The following is a 27152-nucleotide window of genomic DNA, read 5'->3' on the forward strand; positions in this document are numbered from 1 at the left end:
TATATATATATATATATCTCCAATAAATATATGAAGAAGAGCTCAGCTTTAATACTCACTCATCTGTAAATGGGATTTAAAACTACCCTATAATACTAGTTCACCCTGACCTTAATAGCTAAAATGAAAATTCCTTATGCTGCTGAGAATGTAGATCAAGTGCAAATATTATACATTGTTAATGGACTTGTAGAAAAATTCCTTTGGAAAATTACTTTGCAGTCAGACTTGTGTTAAATGAAGCTTTTAATCCAATAATTTGATTTCTAGATATATAACCTAATAGAATATATATATATGTCCTTCCAACAAGCATACAGGAATGTTTATCGTAGCACCATTAGTAATAGCTGCAAACCAGGGAGTGTCCAATTGTGATGTATGTATACAGTAGAAGAGACTAAAATATTAGGCAGCAATAAGATGAATGAACCATGTGCAGCAACACATTTATCACAAAAATATGACATTTAGCAAAATAAGTCAGGCACAAAGGAATATGTACTATATAGAAAGTTCAAATATAGGCAAAACTTATTAATGGTGTTAGAAGTCAATAGTGGTTATAGCATTTAGAGGTATGTAGAGGGCTTTGGAATGTCAGTAATGTTTTATTTCTTAATCTGGGTGCTATATACATGACTATGTTTCTTGAATTTTTTATAAAAATTAATTTGTGTGCTTATGATTCATATACTTTCTCTCTGAAGACTGTAATTCAATTTAAGAGTTCACAATCCAAAGACAAATGTAGGGATTTATGCTTCTTGTCACAAGGGAGTCAGTGGGAATGGACTTTTCATTAAAAATAAAAAAAAAGAAAACTGAACAAAGTACATAAAAATACATTTTTAAACAATGGATAGTGGGGAGTGCAGGACTGTGCTGTCTCTAAAAGAAACTCAAGTGATGGGAATCTCACAGTCACCCTGGCTTTTTACCTGGAGGAACATTCCAACTTTGCAGATCATGATGTAGGGAGGAAAACCCAGAGTAGAGCAGATTTACTACTGAGTTCAAGAGACAAAGAGACAGAAATAGAGAGTAGAATGACTGAGAAAGCTGAAATTTGCTCATTAGTCTATTCAGTTTCCCCATGCATCTGAAAGAAAAAAAAGGATAGATTTGTTTGTCAGATTACTTCATCCTGGGTAAATATTTAATGCTTGGCACTCAAATTATTAGCTCAGCTAATATATGCAAATTATGTATGATAAAGAAAGATAAATTTGTCAAGCAATAAATAAAATAATTTGAAACACCAGAATCTGCTTTCCAATTTGTGTCTTAAGATATCTGAAACTGGCACTGAACTTATTAAGGTTTTTCTTTTTAGGTCTACAAAGCGCATAGACCAGACAAACAATCCCCTCTTCACTCTCCTTATACAGTGAGTGTTAGAAAGTATTGGCTTTTCATTTAGGGTGAGGAGATCAGTGTCACCTGTAACATATGAATTAGCTGAGCCTCAGAGAAGCCCTATATTTACCTCAGTCATTTTGTTCAGTAGTTCTTCAAAAGCAAGCCAGGGGCTCACTGGTGAACATGCTTGCAATACTGATGTTTGTGCAATGGAAAATTTTAGGAAGGGAATTCTATTTCCCCAAGCAAGTTTCCAAGCACTAAACTCTCTTTCAAATAATAAAAGAGGTTAGAGACTAACTTAGGGAACAGATTCAATTTTTCAATGTGGCATTAATAGGAACAAAGCAAAGAGACAGATTGCATTGACAAGGAAACAAAAATGGATAATGGATTTAATAGCTTGAGTTCTAATGGAAAAAATAACATTCTCTATGAGATTGTCGCATTTTTTAAAAATGTGGCTTCCATTAATAGTTCATACATGTACAAAAATGAGCTTATATGGTTGTATATAAATCGTTTAAAAGTTTTCAGCAAAATCAAGTAGATAAGTATTTCTGTTTTCTTTTGTACATCATCTTCCAATATCCCAAGCAATTTCTTGTGTACTCAATATTATTGGTAGCAGTATTTTGTGCATTGAATATTAACTTGTGTTTTTAGTGTGCTGATGGTAATAACAAAAAAACAATAATGAGAAAAAATGTGAAGCTAACTTGGACATTAGGATAGTTTTTTTATAGGCTTTTTTGGTAGATATGTATGATAAAAATTATTAGATTCAGTATATGATCAGGTGATTAGTCAAGAGATAGTTCTGTTCATAATTCTTTTAATTTTCCCTTTCTGTCATATAAGACATTCATAAAAGTTAAACCACCCAAGAGCTTGAAAAACTCTGTGAAATTGCTATATCCAGTAAAAATGTATGCAGGACTATAACATAAATTTTGAATATAACTTAGCTGCTGAAAGGAAACTTGAAAATATTAGATTAAAAATTATAAAATAATAAGGAACTAGAAGGAATGAGGAGAATAGGATAAAATGTAGAGTTAAATTTTTATTTCTGTCAAAAAAGCAAAGAGAAAAATACTCTGGGGATCACAACTGATCCTAGTACACAAAAAGGCATGAGAACCTGAGGAGACAGTATCTAATAAAAGGTCAATATTTGGAAATGAATGCAGTTTTGTAAATGTATAAACAGTAGTTGTGGTTAGTTTGTAAGAGGGTGGGAGGACAGGAGGGAGAGATAGATAGAAAGAATGAGAGGTGGAAAAGGAAGAGAACTGCAGACCTTGACAAAAGGAAAGAGACACTAAAAAGTAATGCAAAAATGACTAATAGGAAGAGACAGACAATGGAAAATTGCAAATTAACAAATTATTTTCTCTACTATGCATACCATATTTGTTCAGGTACACGATGAGCTGTGGATCAATGCTTCAGAATGGTCTCAGTCAGTTTCAATGACTTTTCCACAGTGCTATTGTTCCTTCTGAAGCAAATAAGTAATGAATACATCAATGAAAACAGTTAAGTATGGCAGTAAGTAATCTGAACATAAGAAATAGGAGAGAAAAAACATCTCCGGTATAGCTTTGTATCAAATCTTAATGAGTGAATATTAACATATCTTATTCTAATGTTCCATTGTTTGGGCATTTGTCGGTCCACTATCATCTGGTATTATTAAACTTCCATTGAAAGTCCACACCATACACAGCACTAATCAAAGTATTTTGGTTTGGATATGAGGTGTACCCCTCAACCTCACATGTTGGGCAATTCAGGAATATTCAGAGGTGAAATGATTAGGTTATGAGAGCTATTCCTCATGAGTGGATTAATTAATCCATAGATTAATAAATAACTTGAATGTATTACTGGGCGTTTATTGAAGGCAGGTGGGTGTGGCTGGAGTAAGTAGGTCCCTGGGTATGTCCCCTAGGGATTTTGTTTTGTTCCTGGCTCTTCAATCACTCTCTCTGCTTCCCAGCTGCCAGGAACTGAGCAACTTTCTTGCACCATGCTCTTCTGCCATGATGTTCTGCCTCATCTTGGGCCCAGAGCAATGGAGTTACCCAATCATAGACTGAACCTCAGAAACAATGAGCCCCAAACAAACTTTTTCTCTTCTAAGTTGTATTTTTGTCACAGTAACAAAATGCTAACCTACAAAGAAATGTTATAAATGATTAGAACCTCAATTTAAAAATCTTCTCAGAGAAAGAAAGAAAAAGCATTTCAAGTTTATTATAGAAGCCTCTTACATGCTAATGTACCATGTACTTAAGAATTAGGTGAATGCCTCATGGAGCCTTGAAGGTACAGCTGCTGGCTTTGGTATTAACTGGCTTAAATAGGTATCTCTATAAGTGCCCACAGATGTTTCAAACCTTGCCAAAACAAAGGAACAACAACAATAACAAAAGACTATTAAGTGACTTACTAAGGGTTTACCTAAATCTTTAGGTTGTAAACAGCAGACCAATGAGAAGAAATGTGAAGTTAATTAGATGTTTCAAGTCTTGCCAAAACAAATGAGCAACAAGAACAACAAAATTCTTTTCGTAGATGTATGTGTTCAGAACAGTAAATGCACTAAGACTTACTGAGGGCTTACCTAAAATTTTAGGTTGCAAACAGCAGACTAATGAGAAGAAATGTGAAGCTAATTTGAATGTTAGAATGATGTGTGTGTGTGTGTGTGTGTTTTATTTTGTTGGTAAGATACATAAGGTGAAAATTATTAGATTCAGCATTTCATCAACTGGCTAACTAAGGAAAATGTTGGTCCATAATTTTGTTAACATAATTTTGTTAGCTATGCAAGATATTCATAAGCTATCCTCAAACTAAGAAGTTTACCCCAATTTTGCTATTCAAATTTATCTGTAAGGATAATGTTATCTTTACTCTGAAGTCCTGGGCCTAGTCACTTTTTGCTACATTACTTATGAAATATAAATGTAATTATATATCTTCTATTTTCTCTCATGGTTTTTGATGAGAACATTTCTCAAACATACTTTTCTATTACAAATGCTTATTTTTAAGTTTCAAACTCATGTCTGAATGTATATAAATTTGGGGCTAATTTAGAAAACTATGTGAAAGAACCTTAGGGTAAAGTAAAATAAGGGCAGGTCACATTGCTGAATGGAGACTAGGAAGGACAAATGAGGTCACTACTGAGCTGAAAGAAGCTGTTCACTGTTATCTTGAGGGCCTCTTATGAGTTTCACAGAGGCAACTCATGGATTTGAGAAAGTAATTCTGGTATCTAAAAAAGTTAAAAGCTACTATTTCCAATCAATACATGGCCAACCATGCCAGCCTGCTGCTATGCCCCTGTCACCTGTAGGCCAATCCACAATGAGGAAACTCTGGTTCTACAAACTCCCCTTAAAAATACAAGTTTGTACAGACTTTCTTAGAGGGCCTTATGGCATTTCACTGTGCTCTACTCAAGTTCAATATTCTACTTGGTAGCCATCCTGTTGCTGTCTCTAGTCCTGTGTGTTTGCCTTGATTGTTAATTGTCCGCTGAAGCCTAGTTTCTAAGTTCTGGGAATTCCTCACTAATTGTCTTCAGCCCCTGGCTACCAACTGAACATCATACCCTTCCATGCAAAACAGTCCAACCTCATCCCAGCTCTTCTCTCCTAAAGGATACAAACACCCTAGTACCATCTTAGTTATTCCTCTTCCATATTTGTGCATATATATGACACCAGCAAGTGACTGAAGAAATTTTCTAAATATTTTGTTTTGGTTTTCATTCTTTAAAGTAGACCAATTTCTGTTTATTTTGGCCTAGTATCTTACACAGTTTCAAAAGTGCACTTTGTTGTTTTCAAGTGAAATAAATGAGAATTACTGCAGGTCACTCATGCTATCAAGCTGATTGGAGGCTATGCTGTAACCCATTTAGAAAGCAAGCTTCCCAGGTACATGTTCAAAACCCTGGTGGAATTAATAATGAAAAAGTAGTAGGCAGAATTGTGTAATCTTCCACAAAACCATCTGCAAAAGTGAAGTCTGTCTCAAAAGAGTAACAAGACTAAATAATTAGGAGTTATAGACACTGTCAAGGCTACTGTCAAAGTTTCCTTTTAAAAACAGTAGCAATGCTGCTGATCTAAAAAAGAAATCAAGAAAGAGAAAGCAACACTCTGAGAGCAAGTAACTACAAAAGAGAAAAAGTCCATTTTGCTCAGCAAAACTCTTTGAAGCCAGTGTATATTTGCTGAGTTTAAGTTACTGGGTGTTTTGTACATTTGTTTTATATGGCAAACAAAATTAACTGATTTAACAGTGTCTCAGCATCCTGTAATAATCTGACTGAAGAATCATAATTGAGGAGAAACTGATAGAAACTGTACTTTTCTTATGAGCTTAAAAAATTTATGACACCATGCCTTTGCTGTATTTTATTGCTTTTTAAAAAGGTAGTCAATTAAGCATAATTAATTTTACCTCTCCAACTGCTTCATGAGGATATATGTATTAGTGTCCTATCTTTATTGAGGGGAGAGACCCTAACTATTAGACATAGACAGCATATTTCAAATCAGTCTACTGGACAACAAATAAATATTAGGCAAATTCTCTTTCTTCTTCTGTCTTTTCCATCCCTTTTCTGAGAAGAATGGTCAAAAATAGACAAAGTAGTTGCAGAGTATTGCTTAACAAAATTACTGGTGTACTTAATCATGCCAAATCACCACAAGATAGCCACAAGATATTTGTCCCCTCCAATTTAAATAATAAAATGTACCTTAGTAACCAATATAAAAGCAAGTCATTGCATTCAATTTGCATTCCAAATTACTATATATTCCAAAATGTTTATTTGGTCTGCTACATTTTAATTAGGACAGTCCTATTATCACTGAATATCAAGCAAGCAATAGAGAACATCATTCAGGCTCCCAAATAAAAATGACAGGGAATATTAATATCATAACCATATAGCAGCCCAGATAATTGTTTTTTTTTCCTATCACTGTATTTTATCACCTATGGCCATGGTGTGAAGTTGAGGATATTGGAGAGTTGTTTGCTTATTTATGAAAAGGGAAAGATACTGTAGATATAGATAGTATACTCTAAAAGTATAGAGCTCATAATCCTTAAAAAATGTAAGGGCTGGTTGGTAATATAGCTGGTAATAAAAATGTAATATAGCTTGGTTGGTAGAGTACCTGCCTTGCATGTAGAAGGCCCTTGGTTCAATCCCCAGCACCACACACACATACACACACACACAAAAAAAAAAAAAAAGTAGAAGAATTTTTAAAGAAAAAACTTCAGAAATACTATGAGGAAATGGCATACAAACAGGCATGAAGTTTCTTATGAACAATTTTCTTTTATTTTTTTCTTTATTTTGGAATGTGTGTATGTGCAAATACATAAAAATAGTTATGCTATGAAACTGTTGCCAGCTAGATCAACTACTGAGATAAAGAAGGGAGCTCCCAAAACTCAACTTTCCATTAAAGTTTTACTTTCCCACCAAAGTTAATTGAAAACAAAAGTTGCTCAAAACAGAAGAAACTCTATCTGGATTTGTTCTATATTTGTTTCTACAGTAATCTATCTCAGAAAAGGCAAAGTTGTAAACTTGTTTGAATTGTCTATTTTTTAAAAATTTTGTCAAAAATGTCAAGATACAGGGAGTCTTTGAAAAGTTCTGATCGGTGGGTGATTACCTGAACTCAGTTGTCTTCAATGCTGCATACATCAGTCTGATTTGACTAAGCTAAATAATTGTATGGGCAAGCCACCCAGACTAGGGATCAGGATAACTGTGGTTTGATGCTATAGATATGACTATGGGTAAGTTAATTACTTTCTTTGAGAAGCTTTCTACATATCTGTAAAATGAGAGGATTATGTTATATTCTCCAAATGCACTCCTATAAGTTTACCTGATTTTCTGTTTTTTTTTTTTGTTTGTTTTTTTAAACTTAAGTTAACATTTAGTCACATTGATGGAAGCTTGGCTTGCTTTCCTTAAGTTATATCTTCATTATCTATAATCTTTAATTATTTAAATTTCTAGGGCCACTGATAATTGGTATTTATATGAAATTACATTTTGAAAGGAATATATGAAACTATAAATCATGCTCTGAAAGCAAAATGTCAAGAATGTGTAAAACAAAATTACTAGTTTGTCACTCATTTTTTAAAAAAACATGTATAAAAAAAGGTTCCTCTATTTAGAAAGTGACTATATTCTATTAACATAAATTGTGAAAAAATTTTTCAATACACAGTTGATCTGAGACAAATGTTTAAATTTGACATAAAATAAAATGAAGCCCCAGTTCTCTTTTACCTTTATTCATTGCATCAATAACTCTCTAGAAATTAATCATTCTGAGCCTAGTGATGATCATGTCCAAATATGACATACATTCATGTTAAAGGTGAAAATTAGTGAATCGACATAATTCTGGTTGAACCATGTTTTTATTGCCATCTTACAAACCAGCTTTTCTTGCTAATAGAACAGTTTGACAATTCTCAGAAATCCAGTCTCCATGAGTGAAAATTCAATAAGTAAGTTAAGAATACCAAATGGTAACCAGGCCTTGGGGAAGCTATGGAATTGAAACACAACTTTTTTTTTGACAGTTTGTAGTGTAGCTCTGATGGTCTGTTTCAAAATCTGTCAAAAAGATGATAACTGGACTTAGGAGTTCAGTTTGATCCTTAAACCAAATAATCAGACAGCCTGTCTGGCATTACTGCCTCTGGCCATTTAGAAAAAAAAATGTCTGAGTTTTGAAAGAGCAAAAACATTAAAATCATCAAATTGTTGCTGTGTACTGGCAGAAACACTTTCTAAGTTTCATGGTGCCAACATCCAGTCAGGGAAGTGGATAATAAAGGTATCTTCACTGATGTCAATAGAACTCGACAGCAAACACATCCCCAAAGAGAAGATGTTTAACAATTATGTCATCTAAAGTGACGCAGGAATCATCAACCTCCATTTCTTTCAATGGTGATTTTATTTTCACTTTCTCAACATCAATAAAACAGTCATCCCCACATTTATTATATTGGATACCTAAGTAAAACTGAGGAAATTGACATTTTAGTCTCATTGTTTTTGAGTTCTATCAGGTAGCTGTTAGAAATCAGCAAGAAAAAGAGAAAACTGGAAAAAAAAACACATTGATTTTATATTTAGAATTGTTTGTGACTGGACACACTCAAATATGTAATTCAAAACTATATGAACCATAGAGTCATTAGAAATTAGGGTTTGAGAATCTCTCAAAAGTTAATTAATTTACAATTTTTAATTTGTTTTTTGCAATATTTTAATACATCATATATTAAATTATGCCACTAAACTAACAGAATCCCAGCTTCTTTAATCGTTGCTGGGACAATAACACTAGCCATAGTAAGTAAAATTTATTACATGCCTCTGTTTCCCACACACGGTACTAAATACTGTATTTGCATCTTTCATTTGACTCTCAAAATTCTTGTATGAAATAGATACTATTAATATCTAAATTTTACAACAAGTAGATTGAGGCTTAGAGAGGCTTCCTAACTTTCCCAGAACATAAATGCAGCAAATGACATGCATAGGCGACTCTGAATCATGGCCTACCTACATTTATGTAGAGACCTTTAGGCAGGTGTCTGGTTTCTTTACCTAAATAAAGAATCACCTAATGAAGTTTTCTGTTAGTCTCCTACCTGACGTTATGTAAAGAATTTGAAATGGTGGGGGCTGGGGTTGTGGCTCAGCTGCAGAGTGCTCACCTAGCATGTGTGAGGCCCTGAGTTCGATCCTCAGCACCATATAAAAATAAATAAATAAAAATAAAGGTTTTGGGTCCAACTACAACTAAAAAATAAATATTTAAAAAAAATGAAGTGGCCAACGCCTTTGGAAACAACCTCATGACTAATCCAGTCTAAACTTTGTATTGATTAATTCAATAATTGCAAACAAGTGCCGCAGTCCGGCTGCAGCAAAATAACCAGGGGGGTGAGGAACAACTTGTGTACATTGATACAGCAGGAGTGGGAGCCGTTTATTGTAGGACAGGAGCGATATTTATACATTCCACACAGCTTATCTTAATTAGCATAAACTAGATACATCAGTCAACCAATAAGGAATCTCCACACTTAATGGCTCGCTGGGGCCACCTCACAAACCATGCCCTCTGGCAAAATGCCAGGTGTTATCCAGACTTGTTTACAGACCTTAACATTAACCACTCCCTCTGGCATTTTGCCAGGCGCCATCCTGACTTGTTTACAGACTCTAACAAACAAGCTTCTAAGGAATTCACCTGCCTCCCCTTATGACATCCTTGATCAGATCCATGGCTATTGCTCTGGAGACACATGACACCAAAAGGAGTAGGTTAGGCTAGGCTAGGCTGTGACAACTCTTAGCTGAAGGAATTAACCTGTGGAAATCAAGCCAGGAATAGCAGTTCTGATATGGAGATCTGTGTGAGGAAAAAAGTGGAGGATTGCTGAAAAGTACCCAGACAAGGGAAGGGGAAGAAATCTCTGAGAATATAAGAAGTTGAACTTATTTTGCTTGGGATCAGCACTACTTCTGTCTCTCCCCAGTCTCCATGTTTTTAAATGCCTATTTGTAGATTGAGCAAAGAAAGGAATTTTTAAAAAGCATCTTATGTATAAATGTTTATAAGACATAGAAGTAAGAATTGTCTCAACATTTAGACAACTAAGATTAATACTAAAATATTGGAATTAGGTTAACGGACTACCATTATAGAAATTGCTCAATGTTCTCTAAGCAGTTAAAACACCACTAGAAATTTAAGAGGATGAAGAAAATTTCCTAGAACTCTGTCCATGGAAGTTCTGTAAATAGGTTGAAATTGGAATACGTAAGTGAGCTTTGGCTTGTCAGTCCTTTCTGTCATTTTCAATTCTCCTCTGAGGAAATTCTAGTCTTCTGCTAAGTGGAAATATGCTAGTTTGGAGCTTGGAGTTTGAAGATGAATTCTTAAGACAATATAGCACAGCCACTAGCAATTCTTCCTTTTCCTTTCTTCTCTTTGTTGATGCCAACATTTTCCTTTATCAAAAAAGGTGAACTGTATTTTGATAATATTTGTCTGAAGGCATATCAGTGCCTAGGTTTCTTAGTCCAACCCTCATTATTGCAGACTTGGCAGAAGCTAGAAGAATATGCACTCTTTTAAATAATCACTTATATTGTAAAAAATAAAGAAAACCTGAAAATCCCAAGCCAACAATAAGAAAACAGCAAGAAGAGTTTATAACGCGTCTTTCCTTCCTTCTCTAGATTATCACTTCTGTTCTTTCTTATTGGATAAACATGAAATACTGCCGCAGTCTGGCTGGGCACAAAATAACCAAGCCGCCACCAAGCCTTGAAGGTTCAAACAGCAGCTGTATTCCCGAACTCTCACCAGCACTCTACACACACTTTCCAGGAACACACTCCCTCCACAGGGCTCTGCGCGCCAATTCTCTCAGAACCCCATGACAACTCCCATGAGAACTCAACTGGAACTCCAAAGTAGCGGGTGCCTAGGCAGCAGGATCCGCCCTAATCCCAGCAGGATCCGCCCTAATCCCAGAGCTGCCCTAATCCCAGAGCAGGGTCACCTTTCAACCATTCCCTCTAGCAAAATGCCAGGCATCATTTCGACTAAACTGTGGCTCTTAACATCATACATCTTCAATTTTACTGTCAGGCTAACTGTAACAAGTTGTCATCTTCTTATACTTACAGAAGTCTGACTGCCATTTAGTTCTTGTGCCACTGCTTCTAATTTTTTTTTCCGGCTAATTATGGGTAATATTTATGTAGTCTGTGAATAAATTATGTTTATATTTGTGCTGAGCACTATAAAGAAGATGAAGTTTAATATGTATGTTTACAATGTTGAATAGTTAAACACAAACGTTTTGTTTAGAAACAAAAACTCTTTGAGACAAAGTATAATATAAAAAAATTAGATTGTAAGTCATACATTTGTTAAGGAAGATGCTAAAGTAATATTTGGTCTAGTTTTAAGAATCATTATAGCCATTGGGAGGAATATTGTTGATATAACACAAAATGTAACTATAAGACATCTGCATTTTAAGAAAAAGTTTTCACAGATGGTACCAGTAGTAGAAATTGTTTGCATCCTATCAAGTGTCATAGAGGACTCTGAACTCCTGGCCGCCATAACACCTAGAAGTAAGATTTCCCCAATGTCCCTAGTCAGATGTGACAGGCACATTGGCAGTATGTGAACCTCATAGACACATAGAGTGGTTAGTAGAGGCAGAAATAGGTAGAAATTTGAAAACACTGTGTAAACATTATTTTAACAAATAGCTATAAGGTTAATGTTTTACTTTATTAGCTTTAAACTTTGCAAACAGAAAATAATCCTCCGGAAATTTATTTACTGGTGTTGTTGATAGGCGAGGCAGGCAGAAATAAGTTAGGACATGCTAGAGAGCCAGAATAATAGCATATGCAGACCTAATTCAGAATTAGTCCAGATACATTCATCAGAGCCAAAATGAACTGAAGATTTTATACATTTTTATGAAAAAAATTAAACAGAGCAGGTTGATTCTACAGTTCATTTAGATCTATAAGTATGTAGTATGTATAGCATTTCTGTGTATTTATGACCAAGTTGACTTATTGACTGAGAGTGCTGTATGTTGCATTTAAATTTTTCATTATTCTTTCCAAGAAAATTTTCATTTTCTTTCCAAAAAGAGAAAATAATTTTTACAAGTATGAAAGTACATTGGAAGTGGTTATTTAAAATAACTTTAGAAACAAATGGAAACACTTTGAGACAAAGTATAATATGAAAAAAAAAATAGATTTGAAGTCATACATTTGGCAAGGCAAATGCTAAATATGTCTAGCTAAAATATTACAAGATATTGTGATTGTTAATTTTTGATAATGTTATGAATATTTTTTCAGTCATCTTTCAGTTTTTAGATGAGAATATATACATATGTACATATATGTGTGTGTGTATATATATATTTGAAAACTTAAAAAGTAGTTTCTATTTTTTGAGGTATCAGTTTAGCTACTAAGAGCCAGTGTGGACCAAACACCTGTTTCACTCTTTATTCCCATGCTCAGAATGGGAAGTCTGACCAGAGTCACCAGTCACCATCTTAGAATCATGACAAAATGAGATTTGTTTCACTGTAGTGTACTTATTCTTTGATCTAGAAAACTTTAGCAGCAGCAACAAAGGTTTTATCATTCTTAAGTACAATGTGTTCTTTTTGTTCTTATTGGTGATAGTGACTGTGGGTTAAGTTATAAAATCCCTCTTAGCCTTCCCTCCTTCATCCTGCTCTGTACAGTCCTGCTTTCAAATTTCAATGGCATTTCAATTTGTACTTTCCAAATTGTACTTACAAATTTATACTTGCTGAAGATAGAGAAAATAATTTATTTAAGTTAGAGATTGTGTATATGAAAAATATAAACAAAAATGTTGCCACAAATAAAAAGGATTAACTCCACATAATTAAATGGGTATAACTTGGCTTATTGTTGAACATAAAAACTTGAAATTGAATTGTTTTTAGGAATGCCTATATCATATGTAAACAGTATGCCAACAGTAAACCATTTTTGATACTTTTTGAAAATTCACTTTTTCTCCTTTACTTCAACCAAATTTCATTAAATTATTCCAAAAACTATCAAGAAATAAAATATCTTTCTGTCACTAACACTCCAGTCTTTATTTTTCTTATTCTTATTTTTTTGAGAGAGAGAGAGAGAGAGAGAGAGAGAGAGAATTTTTTAATATTTATTTTTTAGTTTTCGGTGGATACAACATCTTTATTTTATTTTATTTTTTTATTTTATTTTATTTTTTTTTAATTTTTTATTGTGGGTTGTTCAAAACATTACAAATTTCTTGACATATCATATTCGACACTTTGATTCAAGTGGATCGAACCCAGCACCCTGTGTATGCCAGGAGAGGGCGCTAACCCTTGAGCCACAACCCCAGCCCATGTTCTTAATTTTCTTATCATGTACATTTGCATGCTTATGCTTGTGAGTGAACACACACCCTCAGACCAATTCTTTAAAACCATTTGTCTTAAATGCAGGGCAGGGATTCTTTAACATACTGCCATCCATCTCTTCTGACTCCTGTGAATTTATGCAATTGTTTTTCCATTTTTTGTTTGTTTGTTTTTTAATCCCCAAGTCTTAATCAGCAGTTCTGATTCTACCACTTCACTTTAGTACTGCAGTGTTTACTCCTTATTCCACCCTGATCCTCAGGGTCAGGAAGATATGCCCCACGTGCCACTCCAACTACAGACCTCAGACTGCAGACACCTCATGCATCTCACTTCTGCAGATTTATGTGATTTGCTTAACATGTTCTCAAAGCCACTTATGGTTCATTTTTACAAAAGTATATTTGGAGTCTCCAGGACAAGAACTGTTTTTCTTTTTCTTTTCCCATACTACTCTCTCTCACTAACTTCTGTGATTTTAGTATCGATGTTTGATATTCTCCTGAGTCTTCTCAACTACTTCAATCCCCTTGATCATCAGCATAAATATAATTGAAATATTATTGTCATCCAGAATTGCTCATACTTAATATCTTTCACTAGGTACCTTTCACATCCACTAACTTCTCTATAAATAAATTCACATCCCTCTTTTTATTGTTGACTTCTTGACCCCAATAAAAATGCTTGCAATTTTATAAGTAAGCTCTTGTTTTGTTAATTCTTAATTTATAATTTTTGCAGTCTCTTTAAAAGTCACATGTGTTGGTGGAGTAAAAGTTATTCAGTTGGATTATATGTCCTTGTGCCTTTAAGCTTTTATCATCACAATTTACTTTCTTCTTGAAAGTCAATATTTCATTCTGTATAGGTTTTTTTGTTGTTGTTGTTGTTGGTACTAGGGATTGAACTCAGGGGCACTCAACCACTGAGCCACATCCCCAGCTCTATTTTTTGTATTTTATTTTAGAGAAAGGGTCTCACTGAGTTGCTTAGCTCCTCGCTTTTGCTAAGGTTGGCTTTGAACTCAAGATCCTCCTGCCTCATCCTTGTGAGGTACTGGGATTACAGTTGTACACCACCATGCCCAGCTCTTTCTGTATGGATTTTTGTTAAACATTATCTTCTGGGATTCTGTGAACTATTGAAAATGTTAAATACTCACAACACATTGTTCACTAACTTGTTAAATAGGATATACAATTATATACTTTACCAATTTTATTTTACTCTAATAGTGATCTCTAAACCTTTCTTATTGTAACAAAACAAGTATGTGCTTATGTAACCTTGCAAATATAGATAAAGGGACATGTAAATATCAAAATTGACTGTCTACATTAAGTACTTAACTATTTAATACTTGTATTTTATGATCACAAGCTTCAAAAGAGGTACAGTGAGTTTTAATTTTACATTTCTTCATTTCAACCTTAAAGGTTTAATATAACACTGTTTTTCTTACTAAGTATTTGGGACTATCATTTTTTAAAAAAGTTTGTATTTTGTACCATGCTCTGTACTTACAGCATGACTCATCCACTCAATGCTCTAAAAGGACAGTATCTCCTCTGGGAATATAAACAAATTATAAGTTTTCCCCAACCACACTATTGATGGTCTTGCTGTGACTAGATGCGTTAATTGTAGATCCTATGTTTTTCCCTCTCTGCCACATTAAAACATTCATCCAAAGATTTGTAATCAATTTATATTGTCTGCATTTCCCTTAAGATAATGATTTCTATAATCTATTACATTTACAAAAATTGCTTGTCATTTTCTTTAGTCCTGTACTCACCTCATTAAAACTTGAAATTTAATCCCTCATCATAGAATGATGACTTTTGATGGCAGTTAGTCATTTCCAATATGTTTTTTGGTTGTTTATTTCCCTCCCCTCGACTTACCCTATGTCATTTAAACATTTGGTGGGGTCCAGTTTGTATATACACAGATAAATCTGTTAGCTTAAATTCCAAATTTATTATTCATGTCCATCATTTATCAAATGTATGTAGCCTTTATTATTATTATGTTTTACTGTTTTGGATGTTTCAAGTATCTATAGATTTTAGAAATTAGCTATATTTTTATGGTGAATTTTTTACTTTATCATGATGTAACAACTTATGTTCCTAACAATACTTCAAACTTTTAGGTCATACTGCTACACTAGTTAATCCCTCCTTTTTCTCTCCATCTGTGTGTGTATTGATGATATTTTTTTAGTTTTCTAAATGAATTATGATTTTTGTGCTTCACCGTGAGATGGGAATTGTTGTTATAAAAAGGAGTATAATATTTTTATATTCATGATATTTAATATATTTGGATTCTTTTATTAGTTACTCTTATACTTAAATTCCATCATACATTTATTAAGTTAGAAAGTAAATATCTCTTCAATTATCATGAACAATGTAAAGCCACATAATAACTGAAATTCAAACAACTCCTCATTGAATTCCTTCTTTCATTTTATTGTTGTCTAATACTTTAGTTCTTCTTTGTTTTTTTTTACCCTGCTAATATAATAATTATTTCTGTTTATGTAGTCAGTATTTATTGAAAAATATCAATAGGCTTTCTTCAGTTTCTTTCTGAACAAATTTTATTCTTAATATTTCTTTCAGTGTCATTAAAATTATATCCTTAGGCTCTGTCAGAAAATGTCTTTATTTTCCCTAATTATCATTTAGCTGGATATTAAATTCTAGTGTGAGAATTTTTCCCTCTACATTTGAAATAATTAGATTTCTGGCATCTTTGTGTTTCTAAGAATTATGTTTCCATCTAAATTTTCTGAGCACAATGTATAAAATTGGGGGCTTCCCCTCTCCCCCATTGCATTTGTTTATAAGATTACAGTGCTCCAAAGATAGAAGGCAGCAATTCAAAATTAGCTTATTCACTATATTTTTATATATTCTAATTTTTGCAAAGCCCATTATTTACTGTTTCTCACAGCTCTAACTATAGTTTTTTAAAGTTGTTATTCTAAGGATTAGAAGAAGCATCCTCTACTTTTGGCATTCCAGAATGTTAATATTGTACTACTTCATTTACAATGCAGTAATCCTGGGACTGTGTAGGTCACTTTGCATTCCCTCACTGCCCCCTGCACAACTGTTTACGTATGGTTGCCATGGACATTACATCTGTGTATATTATAAGCCCAGGGGGATAGTGCTATCACTTTCACTGTAGATAATCATTGCAATACTTTTTCTAAATTCCTAGCCATCCAAGTGCCATTTTAGAAATGTTTCCCTTCACACTGTAAAATCGCCTTTTATAGCACAGGTGCATTGGAGATAGAGTCTTGTGTCCTTTTTAATTTTTCCTGACATCCCCCCTCACCTCATGATCTAAGGACATTTTATATTATATTCAACTGTGAGTTTGATTATTTTCTTTCATTACTATCTTTTGGCTTTGATAATTTATGGTTCAAAGTCTTTGATTAGTTCAGTTGTGGCTTCCTTGTATATGATCTTTCACTTTTTCCTGACTGCTTTCAGGATTTTTCTTCAACTTTGGTTTTAGTAGTTTGACTATGATATGTTGAGGCATGGTTTCCTTATAATTTGCTGTTGGAAATATCTTGATCCTTCAAAAATTTGTCAAATTTTGTTTTTCACCAAAAGATATGGAAAATTTTAAACCATTGTTTATTCAAGTATTTTTTTCTTACCCAATTCTCTCTTCACTTTCTGGGATGCTAATCCTATATGTTATCTCATAGTTCCTCAGCCTCTGTTCTAATTTCATATGTCTCTTTTTAACTTTTATTCCTCTATATTCTTCAGTGTAGACAATTTCCAATTACATTTGTAAAAACCATATTTCACATTAACAAATGATGAGGGTCACAACTTAACTATATCTTTTTTTGTGGGGGGGAGGGCACAATTAAATATAAAACTGATTTTTATCTTTTCTTTCTCTGCTGAGAGTTTATTATCTTTCCTTGGATTACAAAGTACTTTCCTTTACATCACTGCACATAGTTATAATAGCTGTGTTAAAATCTGTGTTGAAAACAACTAAGTCAACTCATGGTTGCCCTGTTGACAGTCTATCTCTTGAGAATCAATTATAGTTTCTAGGTTCCTGGCCTACTGAGAAGTTTGGGATTATATTTTTTGGATTTTAAGTATTCAGTTGTAGGTATAAGAACAAGTATTTTGTATTCTGTTAGTTTCCATCAAAGACTTTGTTTTTGTCCTAGTATGTCATTAACGTGATTAGACACACACTTAGTACTGTTCTACCTGTGGTGGGTAGCAGGTCATATTTTAGTTTAGTTTGAAGTTTTGCATTATCAGAACTGTCTTGTCTGATATTTGCATGTGGAACATAGATGTTAGCCACTTGGACAGACTGTGTATACAGAGCTGGGGCTCCCCTTTCCTCAATCTCTCTTGTCAAAATTTCTCCCATATTTTCTGGGATATATCCCACTATATCCAAAGTAATGAACAATATCTATTAGATACATCTAGTAACTTTACATTCTAGCTTTGATATCTTAAAGTCTGATTGGTATTTTGGGAGTTTATCTCTCTCCATAGAGCATTCTGGATAAACTTATTGGCTGTAGCTTTTAATTTATTAAGTATCTATTTAGGCTGCAAGTTAAATTGGGTTTTCTGCAATGTGATGGACTAAGCAAACATGAGCACATTCAACTTCAAACATACAGACATTCTGAATTGTACATGTTATTATTTTTAAAATAGATAGCTCAACATTATAAAGCTCACGTTGAATAAAATGGGATATTTTAAAAAGAATTGTAGTAATTCAAACTTTATACTAAAAATGATTTAATTTCTTTTTCTCTACATCCAGTTGTATGTATAACAAACTACATTCTTACCTTTTATTTGGTTAATGAGCATTTAGTATTTTTTTTTAGAGGGGGATGAGTTCTTCATTTTCCATTTATGTTAGTAAGCAGAAAATTTTTTAAAAATCATGGAAAAAAATAGCTGAGGAAATCAATGAAGAAGATAATCATAATAATGGATTCGCCTATATTTTAGTTCATTCACTATATCACCTTTGAAGAACATTTTTTTTTCTGAGAGGATTTCTTTTATCTTTTTTGTTTCCATACCCATGCCTGAAACAGTATAAGATAGCTTAATTTATCTTTGTATGTTGCTTTAAAAAATCATTATCATCTTATTAATTATATTTCTACAAAATTTGCGTGGATTCCAATAACATTTACATGGTTACATTTACTACAGATAGAACTCCATTTCCTGTATCCCTGACCAAACACCAGTTTCAGCCAAAGTCATCTGCATCTGCCCATATAAATCACTTCATAAATTAGAGCCAGAATTCCTTATAGAACATGGATTCATATATGAATCCAGACAAAATAAATCATAAGGAAGAGCCACAAAGTCAGGAATGCAGACTAATTTTCATCAAGTTCCTTCCATTAATGTAGTTTAATGCTTTAAATTTGTATTAAAAACATTGCAAGAATTATGTCCTTATTAATCATTTAATTTTCACCCTCCTTTCTCATCTCAATATACTATTTATCCAAAAGATCTTTTTCACTTTCTTTTCAGGGTCTTTGTGGCTTTTGTCTGTGGCTTATTTTCATTTTTGACAGGTTTCTTCAGACCTTGTTGCAAGTTGACAAGTGTTTTTTTTTTTTTTGATATTTTAGTGTTGAAGAGATTGGGAACTGGGTTCGGTAACATAAAACCCACCTTCCAACTACTACTATATTTATTCATTCTTTTAATATTCATTAACTCATTTAACATTCATAGAGTGCCTACCATGAGTCAAGGATTTGATGGTGACAAATGTTAGGTTTTCTGCTCTTAATCGCACAGTCAGATGATGGAGACAAATATTGATATATTTGAGATAAGTGCTGAAAACAAGGTACACACATGGGAAGCACTTTGTCACTAGCTATTGCCAACTAAAACTCCAGTACAAACCTAAGTCAGACAGAGGGCTGTCGGGAATCATTGCTCATATCACTGAAGTTATCACTTCTATAACTGCTCAAATTCTGTTTTTTTTTTTTTATTATTGGCTAGAAATTCTGTAAATTGTTTTCTCCATATGTTTGAAATGTAAGGATGATTGTTACTCATATAAATTTTTAAACTTGTCCAAGCAGTGTAAACAGCATAAAAGGTGAAAAGTGGGAATGTCATATGTCACAGCATATCAGGGTAATGAGATGTCTAACAGACTCATAGACACACAGCCTGGAAAGCACTTCTTCATATTCATGTTCTTGATAATTTCACGTTTATAAAAATAACATAAGTGAGGAAAACATTTTCTCTCAGTAGAATCATGGGTCAACTCAAGGTAAACCATTATTCTATAAAAACATGGCTCAAAAAATAATCTAATTAGGTCTTATAACCACATTTCTAAGAGGTATTGTTCCGTTATTGTGTGTAAAATATAGGAACCCTTCCCAATAAAACAAAAATGAGGAAAACTGATATGAAATCTACAGGAGTCAGCTAACAATTTTCCAGACAACAGAGTTATGTATTTTGCATTATTGTTCTAAGACCTATAGGCTTTGATTACTTGGGTCTGCTTTTTTTTTCCTTTTACCCTTTCTAGCAGAGCTGCAGATTTAATTTTATAGGTATGAGAAATATGAAGCTAGGGAATTTAATAATTGTTTCACTAGGTAAGGGATGAAGTAAATTCCATTGCCTTTCGTTTGATTACAATCTTCCCTGCTGGTTTAATTAAAAACATCCATGTGAGGAAGAAGAAACATGGTAGAGGATCTAATTGTTTTATTGTATTGGATGTAGAGTAGGAACAATGAAACCGAAAGGTTTAGAGTTGTAAAACTTAAATGTTTCATGTAAATCTAAAATGCAGACACAGGTCAGCTATAGACAAATGTCAAAGACTAGATTCAAAATACACTGCAGGCAGAAAAGATGACATTTATCAGTCATCCATACATCAGTAACTAAAACAATTTTAGGGTTGTCTAGACAGGCATGTATTATTTTTTAAAATTTAAATCTCTAGAAGGACAGCAGAGGCATTGTATCTATATTTAGTTTCACAAAATATGAGAAGGAAAGCCTAAGAAAAAATTTCAAAGCATTTGCAAGAATATATATATGTAGAAATGTTTTATTGTTTTTATTAAATAGTGGAAGATAATACCTGACTAAATTATGTTTCTGTTTCATGACAAGGCCTGAAAATTTATACTCAATACTGCTATATTAGATTCAATTTTCTGATATTTGCATAATGTGCAAATCACAAAAAAATATATTTTTAAAAGTATTACCAATATTTTTATAAGACTTTTTTATTTTAAAAATTGTTACTAAATTAGAAAATTTCTTTTAAATGTTAATTTTGAAAAGGGAAGAATTCAGTAGCAGAAAATTAAATGTGCAAATATTATGAAAATATCATTCAATAACTTTTCCAAATACAAAGCCTGAAAAAGACTTGTAAGAAAAACCAAAAACAGGGTATCAGACCCCAGAGCTGTAAATTAACCAAGAGAAAATAAAATTGTATAGGAAATCTTATTTATTTTATTTTTGAATCTATCATTATAAAATATAGTTTAGACAAGTTCATTTGTAAAATAATAACTAATATATCACAAAATTTCTAAATGGAAAAATTGACAACATGTTGTATTTTCAAAGTCAGAAAATGAAAGAGAAGTTAAAAACAAATGAATCACAAGCAAAATAAATTTCAATATTAGCTGGGGGACTATTTTGAATTTTATTCCTTTTTATCCTGCTCTCATTTTATTTTATTGTTTATATCAATTACAGTTTTTAGTAGTATAATTTTGCTATCATTGAATAATTTTTACTTATACATTTCTAGATATATGGATATCCAGTCCATAAATTATAAATCTTCATCTATGTCTATCATGAGTCATCTATAGGTTATATTGTTTTTCACTATTTTAACTCATTTTAAAAATTTATCATATTTAAAGTCATTCTCAGTTTGAGTTCGACAATTTTTTTTAAAAAAACTACCTATGATCTTAGTTTTCTGGCAGTGATTTATTTTAAAGCACCTTTTTGTGTTGAGAAATCATGGTATTTTAATGCCATCTATTCTTCAGCTCTCCAGGAAGTACATTTTTCACCCTCCCCCCAGCATACACCCCCATATACATCTTTGTGATGAACATTATTGTGCTAAATATATTACATGGTGCAGATTACTTCAGTCCACTGCTTCTAGATCTTATAGCCGTAAATCACAGCTTTTAAATATTTATAACATTCCCTTGAACACTTAAAGGGAGAAAGCCAAAATAAAATTTTTCATTTGCTCCTAGAGTAAAAATGTCTGTGCTGGTTAAAAAATACTACTGTTTTTCTTAAGAACTTAAATTATACCCAGTAACCTCTACCTAGCCATTGGTATTAAATGGGTTTGCACAAGTGTCCAGATTTTCCTTCAGTAGCATCAAAATAATTGTTAATATGTAGGTTCTTAATACAATCTAAGGATCTCTTTTTATCTTTTGTCTTTGTTATGTTTGGAACTCCCTTTAACCTCAATGATAATTTACCAACCTCTTTATTTTTTTAGACAAAATTTTAACAGGCAGAATTCACTCAAATATCTACCAAATCATATGAATCAATTCACAATTTCATTTAAAATCTACGTTTTCTCATCTAAAACAAAATTGTAGTGCAGAGTTCAAATGTGTAAAAATAAAGTTAGCTTTATACTACTGCTCAGTGAAAGCATCTTGCCAAGCAAGAAGGACAAGGACCCTTTTCTAACATTTAGAGAGAGAACAATCTGGTCTTAGATAAACAACTGAAAACGAGGGCACCCTGCTTTGTTTTAGAATCCCTCAAGACATCATAAACCAATTTGGGTTCATTTCCCAGAATTTTATAGCAAGCTTACTTTGCTGCTTTTTATTGTATGATGGGAATATCTTTTTTTTTTTTTTTTGAAACTTCTCATCCCTGCTCTACCATCAGTATCCACTAGGTGGAGATATAATTGTATTTTTCTCAGGTTTTGGACGACTAGAACATTTATGATGCTCTATGAAAGAAATATTCATCTTCAATTTGAACATTTACCTTTTAATTGGTGTTACATACTTTGGTATCATCTATATTTTTCCTAAATGTTATTTTTTTAATCCTTCTACATTCCCTTTTTTGTTTCTGTGTTTTATTAGAGATTCTGAAATATAAATAATTGATTGCATTGGTTTCAATTTTATTTCTTTTCATATTAGGGGGACACACAGTTGAATGAGTATTCTCAATTTCAGAGTATAGTTAAACGTAATCCCCAGCATTATGTAGAGCTGCTTTGAGACTAAGTACAGGTTGTTGGCAGGGATTTAATTGAAGGGGTTAGAGAGGAAGAGGTAGGAGATTTTCCCTTTTTCTCTAAGCCAGGTAAGAATGCTCCACTCAGCTCTATAGCTGCCAGGAAGCAAAGGATATGAAAGCAAATGAAGTGATTTCCAGATCCTGATAGATCCCCTCTTCATAAAAATCTTCCTCTTCTCTCTTCTTTTCTTCTCTTTCTTCTTTTTTCTTTCTTTTCTTTCTCTTCACTTCTCTTTTAGAAATCTGCCATCTGTCTGTTGCTTATCTTTCTGTATCTACCTGAGATACCACCCCCCCAGACACATATAGTTTTATTAGATGCTTGTGTAATGCAGTTTATGTCACATATATATGACATAAACATACACATTTTAGGAATTTACAATAAGAAAGCAAGAGCTAAAATTGGTATCCAATTTAAGGAGGACTCCATTTATTTCTGTCTTTCATGTGGATGCTTGTTTTATAAAAACGTCTTTGCTAATTACATATTTCTAAAAATCGAAGTATTACTTCTTCTCCTTTCTGGCTTTTTAAAAGCTCAGAAAGTCTCCTGTGACTCTTATTTCCAGTGTCACTCTGGAAACCAGGTATTTTAAACTCTTCCAACAATGTAAGGTAGGAGGATACTATTCTCTATATAAGAACAGACTAGATTTAAAACAAAGGGTTTATAGTTATGGCCTTAAATTTATGAGTGTTCAAATTTCAATAGCTAGTTAAACGTTAAGTTCCGACTTACCAAGCACAATAACTAACACTTGACCGACAACATCTCTCACTTTGTTCCTGAGAAATGTATTTCTGAGGCAAAATAAAATTAATAGGGATCTTTCTGACAATACCATTTCTTAACTATTGAGACCTATGGGAAGGAGGTGAATTTGTAAATTATAGTGCCTACTCCAAAGATGTTTTTTAAGCAAACAAACAAAAGCAAAGGAAACTCTATATTGCTTTGCTTTGATAAACTGCTTAGGCATGTTGACTACATTTTATCATAAGCAAATTAACCTTATATCTTTGAATTTGGAGGACATATTATTATCCTCCCATTCCTTGTGGTTACCTGTGCTTATGATCTTTTAATTCTATATAACTGAGCAAACAGTGGTTTTAGCCATGTGCTTTTTTTTTTTTTTAAATAGCATTTAGTATCCTGAAAGCAAATGCTTTATGTTCATTGCAAAACAATCTTTTCCAATTTGGGTCTTTGACCAATCCCTGTTGTTAAAATGAGTGATATAATCATCCTTAGATGCTAAAAGCTTTTTAAGCTAAAACAATTAAGGTGAGTTAAAGTTTCTCCAAATTTCCAGTTGTTTCCAGTTGGTACCATTAATGCAAAGATAATGTTTGATGGGTCAAGACTTTTCATTTATCTCCTCTTCGGAGACAAATGTTACTCATTATAAAAATATTGCATTCTATTACCAAACAAAATAAATGATAGCATAAATAGAATCAGCTTTCACTTTTACATAAAGAAATAAATAGCAGCAACAATTGTTGTTGTTTTGAAGGGCAGATGCTTATTATTAATTATTTTATCAATTAATTATCTTTACCAATATTTTTCTTCACGTTTTGGGGAGTCTAAGACATGCCAGTAATTAAAGAAAAACAAAATAATTGGATGTTAAAATTTTGTTTACAATTTTGATGCCAAGAAATATCTTTTATGAACTGCTTTTTATGGCTGTTCTGATATTGGTACCACAACTGCATTATTGATACTCTTCCTTCACCGCATCTGCTGCCGTGTTCCTCTCCCTCAGAAAGGGTATATGCAAGAGAATGGTCCTTTCATTTACCTTAAAGGAATAAAAACATCAGGAGCTTTTAAATATCTTTTTCTAAACTCTTCCTTGTGCTGCATGCCAATCTTCCAGTTCACAGTCTCCCCTCTCCATTCTTTTCATGTTATATTTAAAACCAGGAGTAATTAAAAAAAATACTAAATTTCCTGTCACCTGAGTCTAGAATAATTATGACTAGTAAGTTACATTTTTGTTATTGCTGTTGTTTTTCAGCACCTTTTATGAGCTCAGTAGTTTACATTTATAATTCATTATGAACTCAACTATGTGAACTAAAATGACTACCAATGTTGTTAGTCTGATTTTGGACAAATTATTTAACTGGTTTCTCAATCTTACCTGTAAGATTAAAAAGGAATATAGCTGATTTTAATACTAATTTAGTTAATGCATGTAGTCTTTAGAAGCATATCTAAAATTCAAGTGTAAAATATTACCTATGATGTCATGTTTAAGCATTTCTTGGTCCTGTGGGCTTGTTTGCATATATTCCTCCAAAGTATTTATCACTCTTTTATTTTGGCATTTTCTTCTTTCTTTAAGGAGCATGGGTATTTATTTATTTTGTTTGGTTTGTTTCTTAGAGAAATTGAAGGCTATAGCTAAAATACAAAATAACTTTTCCAAAGTTTTAAGTCTTATGCATAAAATGAAACTTAGACTATGGAAGGCCACATATCATGCTTTTTCACCACATTTTCTACCTAAAAATAGAGGTATCTATTGAAGGCCACATATCATGCATTTTCACCCCATTTTCTACCTAAAAATCACTCTGTAGTGTAATAATGATGATAGACTCCGTTCATAATTAAGAGAGAAATAGCAATATTACTATAATAATCACTCTTTGTATGGAGTGACCTTGAATGTACAAATATTTTTCACTTATTCTGTTTTATTTTGAACCTCATAACAACTGTCTAAAGAAAGCATCATTAGTTCCAAATAAAAAAAAATTAGGCAATGGAGGCTTTTGGACTTAAATAACTTGCCAAGACTCACTTAGCAGGAAATAGTGGAACTGTATCTGGGAGGCAGGTTTTCCATCTCCAGAGCTCCCACTCCTAAATAGATCATTAGGACATCAATGGACCTTCAAATTTTCTAGTCTAAATCGTTATTTATTCAATGAGAAAATGGAGGACAGAGAAGGAAAGGACCCAGACAATGTGACAGAAAAGCAGATCCAGGACTAGAACTTTTTCTTTTTTTTCATAATTTGTAATTCCTTAATTTTTCTCTTACATCATAATAGTATAGAATCAGCATTTTAGCTTTTTTTTTTCTGACAGGGTTTGAGATGAAATTTAAAAAAAATTCAGTATTTATGAGAATCATTCCATACTTAACCTAATCCTCTGATTCAGAGATAAGAACATAGCTTTCATAGGCTGCCTCCTAAGGACAGAGCTGCATCACTTAAGATCTTAAATTCTGCTATGTATACAGCGGGGGTGGCAAACATGGTTGCATTATCTCAGGACAGCAGTTCTCTTAATTGTGTAGCTGTCCCAGAACCAGTCAGAAACTCTGTTTTCTGCTTTACAAGGAGACCAGGTAGTTTTTCATGAGCTCAAGTAGCATCAGGATTCTACAAGAAAACAACAGAGTTGATGCACAGAAGGAGAACTTCCTAAAGCATGGATGACACTGAGCAAGGATTCTCCATGAAAAGGAATTTGTTCCCAGAGACTACATAGAAATCACTTTCTAGACTGTACATGAGCAGAGTAGAATAATGTTTTCTAGCAACATCTTCATTTGGATGCCAAACTTATACAGGTAGAAGTGAACTTGAAGAGATTACAATTGATCTCAATTTTCTGGTATGTGAAGTACACTAAGATTTATCCATTTAACAAAGGCTTTGAAGATAAATAACATCAAGTAGATAAAAGAGTCCAGAAGAATGAGCATGGACAGCCCTCTCAGACTGAATTAAGCATGGTTCTCTGCAAAACTTGTATCTCTTTCATATACTGAGTCCTAGCTTTTCATTCATTTATTTAATAATATTTTAATGCATCTCATAAATATCCAGCTCTGAGCTAAATGTAATTAAGGAGCAAACAAAAACACATGGTATACACTGTCCTCCAAGAATCTAGGAGGAAAGTAAGTATTAATACAAATGATTGCATTACAAAGTTGAGAGCAGTGGAGATCTTGAGAGTTCCTTGTAATCTAGACATATTGGAGGTGAAAAAGAGATGTGCTCTCATGGAATAAATGATTAGAGAATATTCCATGAAGGAGAAGGATTTTGGTTGACTGCAAAGGAAAAACACTTGAGTTTGTGGAGCTGATGGCAAGGGCTTTTAAAGAGAAGGGTAGAAAGGGGTGTTAGCAGAAAGACAGGCAAATGGATGGCAGAGAGTGCATTGTTCATATTGACTGGAGCATAGGATCATTCAGTGATATAGAGAAAGATTAGAAAGAAGATTTTTGTTCCATTTTGTAATAAGCAGTTTTATGCCTAGGGACTTATATGTAT

The 27152-nt window shown here is 32.9% G+C and overlaps 1 protein-coding gene across 1 annotated transcript in view; it reads left to right on the plus strand.

Moving 5' to 3' along the window:
• Positions 1 to 27152, plus strand: part of Hnf4g (hepatocyte nuclear factor 4 gamma) — a 234409-nt gene that overhangs the window by 166958 nt on the left and 40299 nt on the right. The gene's annotated exons all lie outside the window — the stretch shown is intronic.

Source organism: Marmota marmota, unplaced genomic scaffold (assembly GCF_001458135.2).
Source record: "Marmota marmota marmota unplaced genomic scaffold, marMar, whole genome shotgun sequence".
Taxonomy (NCBI): domain Eukaryota; kingdom Metazoa; phylum Chordata; class Mammalia; order Rodentia; family Sciuridae; genus Marmota; species Marmota marmota.